Below are 14,045 nucleotides of genomic sequence, written 5' to 3'. Positions count from 1 at the left end.
TAACATTTAATTCAAATTTGATGCCGAAAAATTTATCTCAACAACCTTTGCTGCAATAATATTATGATTCTGGTGACCGTGGAGGGAAGGATTATGAAGAAGAAGACCGAATTGGAGTGAGATTGACAGTTATAGTGGGCATCGAGCGGTTGTTACGGCAAATAAGAAAGTGTTGGAGAGAGAAAGTACATGTGAGTTACGGTAGATTGGCCACCATTGTTGGAGCTTGGAGGAGAGAGAAAGTTATGAGCATTAACAATAGCTGGAGAAGAGGTAGATAAAATCTTGAAAATGGAAGAGAAATTTATTTTTAAGGGTTCGTTTGGCATTGCTATGTTTTTTGGTTTTTTGTTTTCTAAAAGTATATAATATGAGTCCCATAATGAATCAAAAATTATATAAACTTATTAAAATTATGATAATTTTGAAAACCGACAACAGAAAAGTGGAAACACCTTTTTCTTGTTTTCTGTTTTTGGTTTTTGATTTAAAAAAAAAAAAACAGGAAACTGAAAACCAAAACTGATGCCAAACAAGCCCTAAGGTGTTGGTTTTTTATTTTTTAAGAATTCTGCACATTTAGTTCAAAATATATGCGCATATATATATAAGACAGGCGAATGAGAGAGTGACATTTGTCATCCTCACGTTGATTTGCTTGTCTTATAGTATAGTATATATATAAATAGATGTCGATTGCGGAATGCGCTCTTAAATATTGGACTTGAGAAAACAAAATTGATATCGAAAGGGGAGGATTATCAATTCGTGAATGAGGTTCCCAAATACCAATGATTGAGAAAGTTTGAGTAACTCCAGTTATCTCAAAATACACATTGATCATCAATTATTCAAACTAATAACATTTGTTTTCTCTCACCACAATTCCATCCTTTTCACTGCCTTCTCTATATGTTTGTTTGTGCAAAAGGCATATTGGAGTCTAAGAACATTGCATTGGTATGTGTCATGTCCAGACGCCCATGTCCAAATTACCTATGCAATTCCTAATTCTTAAAATATTTTTTCTCAATGAGTAAAACATGTACTCATGTGTAACACCCATGCACAAGAACAATTGACACAATTTAAAAGGTATACAAAATGTCAGAAATATCTTTTACCAGTAATGTTACTCAACAACCATGAATTTTACATACAAGCAATTCAAATTATATAGTATTAGAAGCTAGAAACTTAACAATGGGTCATTATCTGAGCAAAAGATGCATAGAGTGTGTACCTTCGCTTTACCAGAGCAAGAACTCATAGGTTTTGAGAAGTCAAATTCCATCAGTGTCAACCTCTCACTCAGTTCCTGCAGATAAAAAAAAATTAAAAAAAGGATATTAATACAAAATGAAAGGTTTGAGGGGGGGGGGGGGGGTAGGGGATTGAGCCGTTGAGGAAGTGGTATCAATACCTTAGATTCCCCACTTTGCCAGACAAAGAACGGCAGTATAGGACCCTCCTGAGGAGATGGCAAGTTGCCACATGCCCCCAGGATGGTATTGGCAACAGAATGATTAAATCCTTCAATATATGTAAGACTGCAACGACTTTTCCAGAGATCCTAACAAGCAGATCATAAGGTCACATTTCCGCCCCAACACACCAGCAATCAGCATATATCAGGGCTCTTACCGGGAGAGACATGGCACAAACACGTAAAATTCCTTTGCAGGGAATGACAATAGCATCTTTGGACAATTTCCTTCAAGCCTTGTCCTTTCTTTCCTAAATTCATATCACAAATATAATCAATGCAGGAAAAAGTCAATATTTAAATAAGAATCATGAGATGAAGGTGACTAGCATGTATTTCATATATAATAAAGGCTGAAAGTCTAGTATTGTACCGACCCTTAGACCCTATACTAATAGAAGCTCACAATAGATAGGGATAGAAAGTATATGGAATTGTACACCAGCAACAAGATTTGAACTTCACTTAGATGCAGTTTCTATATAATTGTATAAAAGGATGTGTTGCAAATTTTAGTGACGGAGGAAGTATCATAGTAAGAACAATTAAAATGGAATATCATATTAGGAAATTAAGCACTGATACATTGATAACATTCTCTTATTTAAGGTGTTAAGAGTAACTCTGTCATAAACACATGCTCAGTCAAAGCTAAGCATAAACAGAGGAGGAAAGTGGAACCTTCGGATATATTTTCCCTCTTCACTCCCCTTAGCTTGGGTCCAAATCCTGTGATGCATACTAGTTCTCTTTCTTTCTCCATGTTTTGGTATATTCAAAGCAATTGCAGACTTGAACTACAAAAAGTAGTTTGATCTTTCTTGAAGATTATAAATTTTAGAACTACAAAGAAAGTAATTGCACAGCAAAACCAGGGTGGTAGAAAATCATTATCCTATCAAATAGCTACAAGCAGTTTATAAAAATCAGACAAGGTAGCAATATAGTCACCAAAAATCGCAGATTTTTCCATGGAAGCCATGTCTCAGATCCATAGTAGAATGGCTCTCCAACCAACAGGTCAATCTACACAGAAAGGAAAATAAGCAACATTAACTGACAGTTTCAGTCAGCTATGGCATGAATTCGAGAAAAACCATTGTTGTACGATGAAAAACTTTGCCATGGCTACCTTCTTCCCATCTGTTTCATGAATTGAGATGTACTCTAATCGGTGGTCAAGAAGCTTCAGACGGTCAGCAGAAAACTGATTTGTTTCAGCAGTAGCTCGCAGATACTGTAAACCTCTCTCTCGCAACCCAGGAAACAACAACATTACACGGGAAGTTTTGCAAAGATGAGCAATGGCTGTGGCTAAGAAAATACTATCATCCAGAACAAAACACAACGGGGAATCTTTTCTATGCAACTGCAAATGGGGGAAAATTTATATTAGTTCAGGAAACAAGGAAGGACGGGGGGGGGGGGGAAGAACTCAAAAAAATGGACATACGCCTTTAACATACAACCAAAACATCTCAGTAACTCCAGCAGTGATAGTAGTTGTTTCGTACCAAAAAGTAACTCCAGCAAAGACAAATCACATGAATACAACATGGTGTAGATACACTGACAGTTTTTCCCCTTAAACCACACAATGATCATACAAGTATACAACCATAGTAAAGACCAAATCTATATACTTTACCAATTTTATCAAGTCAATACATAGTCTAAAGTCCATCCTACAAATGGAAATGAACAAGTTATTCACACCATTGTGATACTTCATCATATGGTTTATACAGAAAAATGGCATTAGCAATGAAGAGTTTTACAACAAATGATGAACCCATAGAACATTGAGGAGACGAATAATGCAATCAAGCCCTTACAGCATTTTGTAAAGCTAGTGACACATAACGCCTCCATTTATCATCAGAGTAAGTTGCAATTTTTTCAGGTGACAAAGTAAGCTGGAAATCATCTTTGCGAATAACGTGCTCTTTCTTATTTCTTTGGCTTTCAGCCAGAGGCTATAGGAAATACTTATATCTGAGTGGACAGCAAGCAACTGAATATTTTCACCTTTGGATACAGATAAACCTTTTCCTGGGACAAACCAAACACATTGTTTCCAATGGTCACACCAATTCTCATTACCTGGCATATTGACAAATTTAGTCAGCATGTAAAAAAATATAAAAGGAGCTTTTACAAATAGCAACTGGAAGCAGGATTATAATCTTAGTATTGGTATAAAAACAGGAAGCATGTAAGGTCATATATTAGTGACAGTTGTGAAAATAGCAGAAGTAAGACATTTGAAAATCTCAAACATGTGCATGAAAACCTTTCTCACCAATATACTAGCATAGTCAATGATGATTAAAGTACCTGGAAATTCTGTCTGTAAAAGTTTGATCCACTTTGGTGCAGTAGAGTAAAAGACTGTTCCTTCTTTATCAAGCTGAAGTACCCACCTAAAGAAGTATAAGATCCTATTATGTGTGAGCAAAAATATAAGACAATTGATTCAGCTTCTGAGATGATTTACCAGGAGAGAACAGCATTCACACTTCCACTAGTAGCTGCCTCTACAAGTATCTCAGCCTCCCCATGACTGCTTGGCCGTTTCCAAAAGTCAAACTCAAAAATTTTGAAGGGTTCTGAAAGCTGGACGGATGTTATAACAAATACTTATTTCAGGTATGAGACTATGAGAGATTGTTCAGGCAGAATTGAAAAAAAAGTTATACCAGCTTTAATTCTTCTTGCAATGGGTCACAGTGCATGGGGTACTGCTGTGGTTCGATACTCAAAATGGAACTGCGTTCAGTTTGGAACAAGACGAATGCCATCCGATGCACAATCTCATTGCTATAGAGATCATGCAGCCTCCATAGAAAACTGCTTTCAACTAACTGAGGACAAAGGCGCACTTTGTTAGACAACAATATAAATAAGCTATGACCTAAAATGGTTTGAAAGGTTATAAAGAGTTCCATATATATATTTTACGGAGGGTCTCTGAAAAACAAGTCATATAGTGAAAACTAAAAAGCACAATTTAAATTCAATAATAAGGGCTATTGTTAGTATAAAAAGGGGTAGCTATATATAATATGAGGGGTATTGCAAGAAACCATGAAAAAGTTCCAAGTATATGATGTATCTCAAGACCAATAAGTCTATTACGCATTAAGAACTGATACTATGCAACGAACATCTCTCGTCTTTAAGGAGATCACAAAACCCATGAAAACAAAGTTCAGGGGTTGTATTTCTTACGCCTAAATTTGAGCTTAAAATCTGATAATAACAATGAAATAATGTTGTTTACTTTGAAGTTGATTTTGATTCAATCATGACAAAAGAGATTTTGTTATTTTGCTTGTTTCAGGACTATATGGCCATTTTTTTAGATGCAACACTTCTACCCACTCATACTTTTTTATTATTCCTCTAATGATCCCCACTTCCACCCACTCATACTTATTTATTATTTATATCCTCTCACAAGCTTACATTTGAATGAACTATTCACCCAATAGGCCAATACCTCTTTTTAATTATCTTTAATTCCCCAACAAACCCCACATAACAATTTTTAACAAATTCAACTCAACCACTTATAACTGTGCATGGGTCAAAGTGTTGCATTACAAAAAATATAATAAAATAAATTACACAGGGAGTACAAGGAAATAATGTGATAGAACCACCTATCAAGGTTTATACACGAAGAAGGAAATTCCAGCAGGGTCAAAGAGGAGCAGCAGCAAGGAACAATTCTCCACATCAAGATAAGTCTAATTGAGTTGAAGACAAATCTAATTAAGAATGAAGGAAGGAAAGAAAGCAAGCTAGTTTCTTTGTGCGTATGTATGTTTTTCTAAATTAGTCTAGTATCACATGTTAAGCTCTAAGGTCACTATGACCATTCTAGTATAAGTAGTAGAATTTGTATTATGGGAAGGTGTCCAGAAATTTGAGAGAAAACACATGAGGGAGTGGTGGCCTAAAGCTACTTAGAGAGTCATAACCTCAAGTTATGTTTATCCATTGTAATTCGTTGTTCTGTTAATCGTAAATCATCAAGCTTTCAGCCTTCTTATTCTTGTGAGTTTTAATTGCAATCAACCGACCCCAGTTCATAACAAACTTGGTATCAAAGCGGTGGTCCTGCGACTGCCGGCGGCCGAAAAAACCACACTCCGTACCATAATATTAAAAATAATAATAATAATAATAATAATAATAATAATAAAATAAAATAAAATAAAAAATGGAGGCTAACATCTCACAAAGGATGGATACCATGGAAGGGACACTGACCGACTTGAAAACTCAAATGGCTACACTTGTAGAAAAATTGCAAACCCCCGACGACAACATCTCAACGAGCGGTGACAGCAGCAGTAAAGGTGGCCATGGAGGAGGAACGTCAGAAATTAGCGGAGGAACAAAAAAAAAAACAGAGGAGGTGATGAATGCCACCGTAGAAAAAATGGAGGACCGGCTTGACCGTTTCCGAGTCACGGTGGACACCCAAGCCGCGATCGATCGTGCAAAGATAACCAAGCTGTAGAAGGAGTTGGAGAAAGCGAAGCAAAATCAAACGCAACAAATTTCACGGGCCATTCCGGTGGTGGAAGAGAACAGCCCGCGGTTGGAGATGGGGCTCAACAACACACCGATCAGAGAAGAGCAATATGAAAAACAGGAGTGGCGACCACCGGAGACGGCGGCGACGGACGATGGAAACACCGAAAATTGGAGATGCCGATCTTTGACGGGGTAGTCCCGTATAATTGGACCGCCCGAGCTGAGATGTACTACGAGTTTTATAAGTTAACGGAGAGAGAGAGAATGGAGGCGGCAATAGTAGCCATGGACGGCGCCGCGTTGAAGTGGTTCCAGTGGGAGCAGAAACGGCGGCCTTTCTTTGGATGGCCGGACTTCAGCAACGCGTCCTAAATGAGTTTCGCCCCTCTCATTCGGGGACGCTCCATGAGCAGTGTCTCGCGGTAAGTCAGGGAGGAGGATCGGTGGCGGAGTACCGCCGAAGATTCATCGAGATGGCGGCCCCACTGGAAGATATACTAGAGAGTCTCATGATGGGACAATTTATCAATGGGCTGTCGAGAACGGTCAAAACAGAGCTCAGATTGTTAAATCCCTCAAATTTGGAGAGAGCCATGGAAATGGTTGTGCAAATTGAAGAGAAGAACAGAGCGCACACCAAGGTCAAAGGGCTGTAGGTGGATGGAAGGGAGGGCCTAGTGTTGGGACCACCGGTGCCGGCCTAGTTCAAACGAGTTCGACCTTGAACAAGGGCAGCCTGGTCCAGACTTTTGGGGTGCCAAACACGACAGGCCCAAGTAAAGCTTGGCCAAAGCTCCAGAATCCCAAGGGTCCGTCAATTTGGGCCGATCTAACAATGCTTCAAACCGACTCAACTCGGGTGGAACTCGATGACTCACTGAGTCGGAATATCAAGATCGTCAATCGAAAGGACTGTGTTTTCGATGCGATGAAAGGTGGAGTGTAGGCCACCAATGCCGGCGAAAAGAACTTAGTGTGTTGGTGGTGATTGGCGACGAAGTACGTGAGGAAATTGACAACCTCGACGAGTATGGAAGCGAGGAGACCGGTCAGGAAAACGCCGCAATCGGGGTTTCGCTGTGCTCGGTGGTTGGGCTTTCCAACCCTAAAACTATGAAACTCAGAGGGCAAGTTAGAGGGAGGAAGGTGGTGGTGATGATTGATCCCGGGGCAACCCACAATTTCATCTCCACCGAGGTGGTGGGCGAACTTGGACTTGCGGTGAACAGAGAAAACGAGTTTGGGGTGGCTCTTGGGAATGGAGATACAGTAAAAGGGAAAGGGGTGTGCGACGGTGTTAAGGTGGAATTGGACGGTGGGTTGACGGTGGTGGAAAGCTTTCTACCGATGAGCTTGGGTGGAGCCGACTTAATCCTCGGGGTCCAGAAACTAGGCACAGTATTTACGAATTGACGCACACACATGATGAAATTCACGCTCGCCGGAGCTCCGGTGACTCTCACCGGCGACCCGACCTTGGAGAAGACGCAGATTTCGTTGAAAGCCATGTCAGACTGTGTAAAGAGAGAAGTAGGGTTTGGGTTGAAGTTAACAAGTTGGACCATGAAGAAAAGGAGAATGGGCCAGCAAAAGAGGCCCAAGTTCCATCACCAAGTAGGGGACGTGAGCACACCATAACTCTTCGAGATGGCAGCAACCCGGTTAGTGTCCAACCCTACCGGTACCCACAAATTCAGAAAAACGAGATCGAGAAGTTGATCGGAGAGATGCTAGAGGCCGGCATTATCCAACCCTCAACTAGTCCCTACTCTAGCCCGGTCCTTTTAGTGAGGAAAAAAGACGGATCATGGCGTTTTTGCGTAGATTATCGGGCATTGAACAAAGAGACTGTGCCGGATAAATATCCGATACCGGTTATTGATGAGCTATTGGGTGAATTGCACGGAGCTCGAGTTTTTCTCTAAACTCGACCTTAAATCCGAAAATCACCAAATTCGGATCAAGAAGGAAGATGCTCATAAAACCGCATTTAGGACGCATGAGGGTCACTACGAGTTCTTGGTTATGCCCTTCGGGCTAACCAATGCGCCGGCCACCTTCCAATCCTTGATGAACGATATTTTTCGACCCTTCTTGAGACGATTCGTCTCAGTTTTCTTTGACGACATCCTCATTTATAGTAAAAATGAGCAAGAGCATTTAGTTCACTTGCAAAAAGTGTTGGGAGTGCCTACTGGAAAACCAACTGCCAACATGAAGAAATGTGAGTTTGGGAGGCCCAAAATTGCTTACTTGGGCCATGTCATTTCACAACATGGAGTGGCCATGAACCAAGAGAAGATTCGGGCCATCTTAGAGTGGGCCGTTCCTAGGGAGTTGAGAGGGTTTCTTGGCCTCACGGGCTACTACCGCAAGTTCATCTCCAAGTATGCCCACATTGCGGGCCCACTAACGGCCCAACTTAAGAAAGATTGTTTCGCTTGGACCGAGGAAGCCACAAGGGCCTTTCAGCGGCTCAAAACGGCTATGACTACCGCTCCGGTTCTTGCTATGCCGGATTTTCTGAAGGAATTTATCGTCGAGACCGACGCCTTAAGTTTTGGTTTGGGGGCCGTATTAATGCAAGAAAATCGACCTATCGCTTTCTATAGCAAGCTCTTAGGAGTTAGAGCTCGGGATAAGTCGATTTACGAGAAGGAGTTGATGGCTATGTGTCTAGCCGTGATTCGATAGAAGCACTATTTACTCGGATGACACTTTGTGATTCGGACGGACCAACAAAGCCTACGATATATCACACAACAAACTGCAGTGGGCGGTGACTATCAAAAATGGGTTAGGAAGCTTATTGGGTTCAATTTTGAAGTCCAATACAAACCAGGCCCATCTAACAAGGTGGTTGATGCCTTGTCTCGCAAAATGCCACCCTCGGCCCAGTTGAAGGCCCTAATTTGCTGCCAGCAAATTAACTGGAAGGCTTTAGAGAAGGAGATCCAAATGGATCCTTGGTTGGCCGGATCAGAGCGGGCCTTGAGAGAGGGGAAGAGCAGCTTAAGGGTTTCACTAAGGAGAAAGGATACTATACAAAGGTAGAATCGCCATACCAAGCAACTCCACTATCATTCCTGCCCTTCTCCTTGAACACCATGATTCGCCCACCGGGGGTCATGATGGCGAGGTCAAAACCTACCTGTGGCTGTCGGCGGACTGGTTCTGGCCGGGAATGAGGAAATGAGTTAGTGATTATGTTCGAAGGTGTACGGTTTGCCAGCGAAATAAGGTATCGCAACAAAGTCCGATGGGGCTATTACAGCCATTGCCGATTCCGGAGGCTATTTGAGAGGATATTTCAATGGATTTCGTCGAAGGATTACCGTTATCGAAGGGGATTGATTCCATTCTCGTGGTGGTGGATAGGCTCTCTAAGTAAGCTCATTTTGTGGGGATGAAGCACCCATACAACACACTTAAGGTGGCTGATTGTTTCGTGCGTGAGCCACCACGGGTTTCCGGCTAGCATTGTATTAGACAGGGATCGGGTCTTTATGAGTCTGTTTTGGAAAGAGTTGTTCCGCCTCCGGGGAACACACTTGCGGCGGAGTACGTCCTATCACCCTCAAACGGACGGCCAAACAGAAATCGTTAACCAGTTTGGAAGTGTATCTAAGGTGTTTTGCTTCGAGTCAGCCCAAGCAATGGGCCAAGTGGTTAACATGGGCCGAATTTTCGTACAATACGCCTCCCCATACGACCACCAAGATGTCACCTTTTAAGGTGGTGTATGGTAGAGATCCATCGAAACTATGGATGGAAGGTTGGCTTCAAGAAAGGGATTGGGTCTTAGAAGAGTTAAAGGCCAACATCAGCAAGGCTCAACAGATTATGAACCAAAATGCGGATCGAAAACGAAGGGACGAGCAATTTGAGATTGGGGAAGCAGTCTACTTGAAATTGCAGCCGTACCGCCAGCGTTCCTTAGCGAAGAGGCCGTTTGAGAAGTTAGCAACCCGTTATTATGGTCCTTTGAGAATCGGAAAAGTCGCTTACAAGCTAGAGCTACCTCCTTTAAGTAGAATCCACCCTGTATTTCATATTTCTCAATTAAAGAGGGCCGTGGGAGACGAGTGGGTTAATCCTTCCATTCTGGAGCAATTGTCAGCAGATATGGAATTAGTTGCGGAACCTGAAGAGTTACTGGAAGTCTGTTCTAAGTCAGGTGGGGGAAAGCCGCATGTTGAGGTGCTGATTAAGTGGAAAGGGCTGCCACAATTCAAAGCCACTTGGGAAGACGGGGAGGCCATTGCGAAGCGGTTCCCGGCTTTCCACCTTGAGGACAAGGTGAATCTCGAGCCGACGGGTAATGTGATAGAACCACCTATCAAGGTTTATACACGAAGAAGGAAATTCCAGCAGGGTCAAAGAGCAGCAGCAGGGAACAATTCTCCACATCAAGATAAGTCTAATTGAGTTGAAGACAAATCTAAGTAAGAATGAAGGAAGGAAAGAAAGCAAGCTAGTTTCTTTGTGCGTATGTATGTTTTTCTAAATTAGTCTAGTATCACATGTTAAGCTCTAAGGTCACTATGACCATTCTAGTATAAGTAGTAGAATTTGTATTATGGGAAGGTGTCCAGAAATTTGAGAGAAAACACATGAGGGAGTGGTGGCCTAAAGCTACTTAGAGAGTCATAACCTCAAGTTATGTTTATCCATTGTAATTCGTTGTTCTGTTAATCGTAAATCATCAAGCTTTCAGCCTTCTTATTCTTGTGAGTTTTGATTGCAATCAACCGAACCCAGTTCATAACAAATAACATGGTGATGAAGAAAAAAGGGGAAAAGTAAGTGAACAACAACAACAACAAAACCTTTATCCCAAAATGATTTGCGGTTAATAGTAATTGGTAGCTAATTTTGGATAAAGGAAACGGTAAATTAGTAAGATAAAACCACACCATTTTTTTATTTTATTTTTTTTGGATCAGGCATAAGGATCGGCCTTGATGTGGCCTTTTACCTCAAGAGATAACCCACTCATCATAGAATATAGAACCTTGAGGATGGGAGGAATCCCATCCCCAAAGAGTGCCTAATGAGACTTGATCCCTGACCTCAAAGTCATGGGATGCAAGCCTTTACCCCACATATCAAAGCGTAAATAAGTTTTAAAGAGAGCATTGAACTGTGAAGCACAAAATTAACCTTTGCTCCTAACAAGTCAGTTGCTAATGCTAATAATGGAATGGGATGGATATTATCATGGAAAGGAAATTATAGCTTCAGTCTATGTTACTCGGACTCTTCATTTCACCTCACATACCCTGACAAATCCTCGACACTCGGACATAAGTATGACACCCTGACACTTCATTTTTAGTTCAAAATCATGGAATTTTTTTCACAAAATAGCCAAGTCGTACGCTTGGACACGTACCCGTGTCGGACATGGGTGCCCAAGTCCAAGCAACATAGCCTTCAGTACTATAATTGTTAAGGAAAACATAGCCCGTATAATTTTCAAATAAGTGTTTACCTTAAGTTGCTAAAAAGCTCTCTTAGGAATGTTGATTGGGGCATAAATTTTAATAATTGAGCTAAAGTCTTATCTAGCTTGACGCACTTCTATTCAGTTCAGAGGATATATCTCAAATCGCCAACAAGTAAATTACGGCAATCCTGATCCATTGTCAATAATGCCCTACTCCATCTTACATAAATTTCCAAGTTTTTAATGGTCGTCACCGGCTAATATCCCTTTGTACCTCCACGGTGTTTAAGTACTAACCATTTGGCAAGTTGATTATTAGTTGACTTGGTATCTCAAATCATGTGCCTTTTTTTTTTACTCTGGAGAAAATTTCAGACCTAAATTTTCAAAGTCTGCAAAGTCACAAACAATAAAATAACAAGCTTCTAGTATAAACTACTCCGTACCATATTAGACACAAAATTAGGGGAATGTCAAAGGGAATCAGATTTAACAGGCTTGGACAAGCAAGAAGAAGGTTTTTTAAAATATCTTACCTGGCCATAAGTAACTGCTCGGTATGGGACAGTATCAGGATTCTCCACCAGTAGCTCATCATGCGCATTTTGCAAAGTAGGTATTAATCCTTCTCCCAATAATTCTGAATCTAGGATCTCACTAACCTACAATTTGGTGTTCCACAAACAGTTAGAGATAATAAATTTCATTTGTTATGCAGTCTAGTTGCAAAGATTTTATTTCAAGAAAGCAGGAGAAGAATGACAGCAATCACAAGATCTTTCAAGAAATTTGAGGTTGCGTATTTTAGATTGAAAGGATAGGTTAGTGAAGTTTTAGTAATCAGGTGAGTTGTAAGATGTGTTTTATGAGAATGTGACATTGCAGAAATAGAAAATATGTTATTTGACTGTACTTGAGTAAGGAAGTGTGGCAAAGACTCCTTAGACAGTTAAAAGGATTCAATACAAAATGGAATGGAACTACATAGTTTTCCAGTAATAACCTAGCCTGCAGAAGGCTGTAAAAACAGAGCCCCTATGAAAGAAGTCTGAAACATGGTGCAGTACATGGCATACAGTGAGAGTGCAGTGTAAGAAAAAGGTACGAAAAGTATAAGAGCCTAATTTCTATTAGATGCCTAAGCTAGCTGACTATAGACTATAGAGGTCTCAAAAGTACTGTTATTAAATAATAATGCGCCGAGACACTAAGGCGCATGCCAAGAAAACAATGCTTTCATCTCATAGCTTAAAGCTTATACCATTATCTTTCAGGTACATAATCACAGACAACAGGAAATACAAGTATAGAATTAGAAAGAGATTAGGTTTAATATACCCACAAGTATATCAGCTCGGGTACTGATATCAACTCCAACTTTGAGTTCATCAGAGCGATTGTTGATGACATGTATTTTCCTGGACATACCATTGGAATGCACAACTTTCCTCATCAACTTCGCCATTGGAAGGTAAGACTCACATGCAACAACCCTTCCTTTGTCATCACTAGCCACAGTGGAGTCAGCTGAACCCAATGCACGTGCTGCCATCATCGATAGCAGTCCAGTACCAGCACTGGACATACCACCACATTCAAAACAACATAAGATAGAGACAGAAAGTTTCAACTCCCTTTCCCAATACAGTACAAAAACTATTACAAGTACAATATCTGTAAAAGCATATAACTGCCAAACAGAAATGCAAAATTAACGAAACAAGAGTATTGGGATATCAAGCAAAGCAATTGGAAGAGAGTAACAGTTAAGATTGATTACCCAATATCGAGGACATTACAAGGTCGAGTGACAGTGTTGTCAATGGCTTGACGATAAGCTTTGTTTCTCGTGGTGTCGTTAAGCATATCGAGATACGAGGTTGTAGCCAAATCCACTGAGGAGCCATCATCTTCATCGTCTCCTTCCACAACCACCCACTCCGATTTGCCGGTGAAAGAGTCCAATTTCAGCTGGAACATTCGCTGAGTTGACCCGGAACTCATGCCGAGACTCACTCCAATTTGTGTTTCGGGCCAAAATTGCACTACACCTCCTAAGGGCTACGGTTAGGGTTTCTTTTTAAAAAAAAATTACTTGTAACCTGGGCACGGACCGAGTTGGCCCGCGTGCCGCCCGGCACGGCCCGAAGTCAAGCACGGCACGGCACGAAGTTCAACTTTCGTGCCACGGACACGGTTGAGAATTCCTAGGCACGGCCCGGCACGAGCACGGGCATGGCCCGCCGTGCTGGCCCGCAGGCACGACCCGCAGGCACGGCCCGCGGGCCAACGGCTATAAAACGGCTAGTTTTTTGCCAAAAATTCTATAAATACTCACCTCCATTTCATTCCCAAATCACAAAATCACAATCTCTTCTTCTTATCTCTTATATTCTCTAAATCTCTAATAATCCTTATTTTCTTAAATTCTCTAATTATTCTCTTAAATTCTCTAATTATTTTCCTAATATCGGAAAAAATTAAAAAGTTCGTAATCGTAATTAGTGGAGCGTTGAAGCACGGTTGTAAGATCTAAACTAATCTTAAATTTATTATTGTTTT

At 41.0% G+C, this 14,045-nt stretch overlaps 1 pseudogene; it reads right to left on the bottom strand.

Moving 5' to 3' along the window:
• Positions 1-1,174: 1,174 nt before the first annotated feature.
• Positions 1,175-13,557, bottom strand: LOC110722914 (annotated as a pseudogene).
• Positions 13,558-14,045: the final 488 nt, after the last annotated feature.

The sequence above is a fragment of the Chenopodium quinoa genome, unplaced genomic scaffold (assembly GCF_001683475.1).
Source record: "Chenopodium quinoa cultivar QQ74 unplaced genomic scaffold, ASM168347v1, whole genome shotgun sequence".
NCBI classification, from domain to species: Eukaryota; Viridiplantae; Streptophyta; class Magnoliopsida; order Caryophyllales; family Amaranthaceae; genus Chenopodium; species Chenopodium quinoa.
The sequence above is the reverse complement of the archived record's forward strand: the minus strand, read 5'-3'. Positions and strand labels throughout refer to the sequence as shown.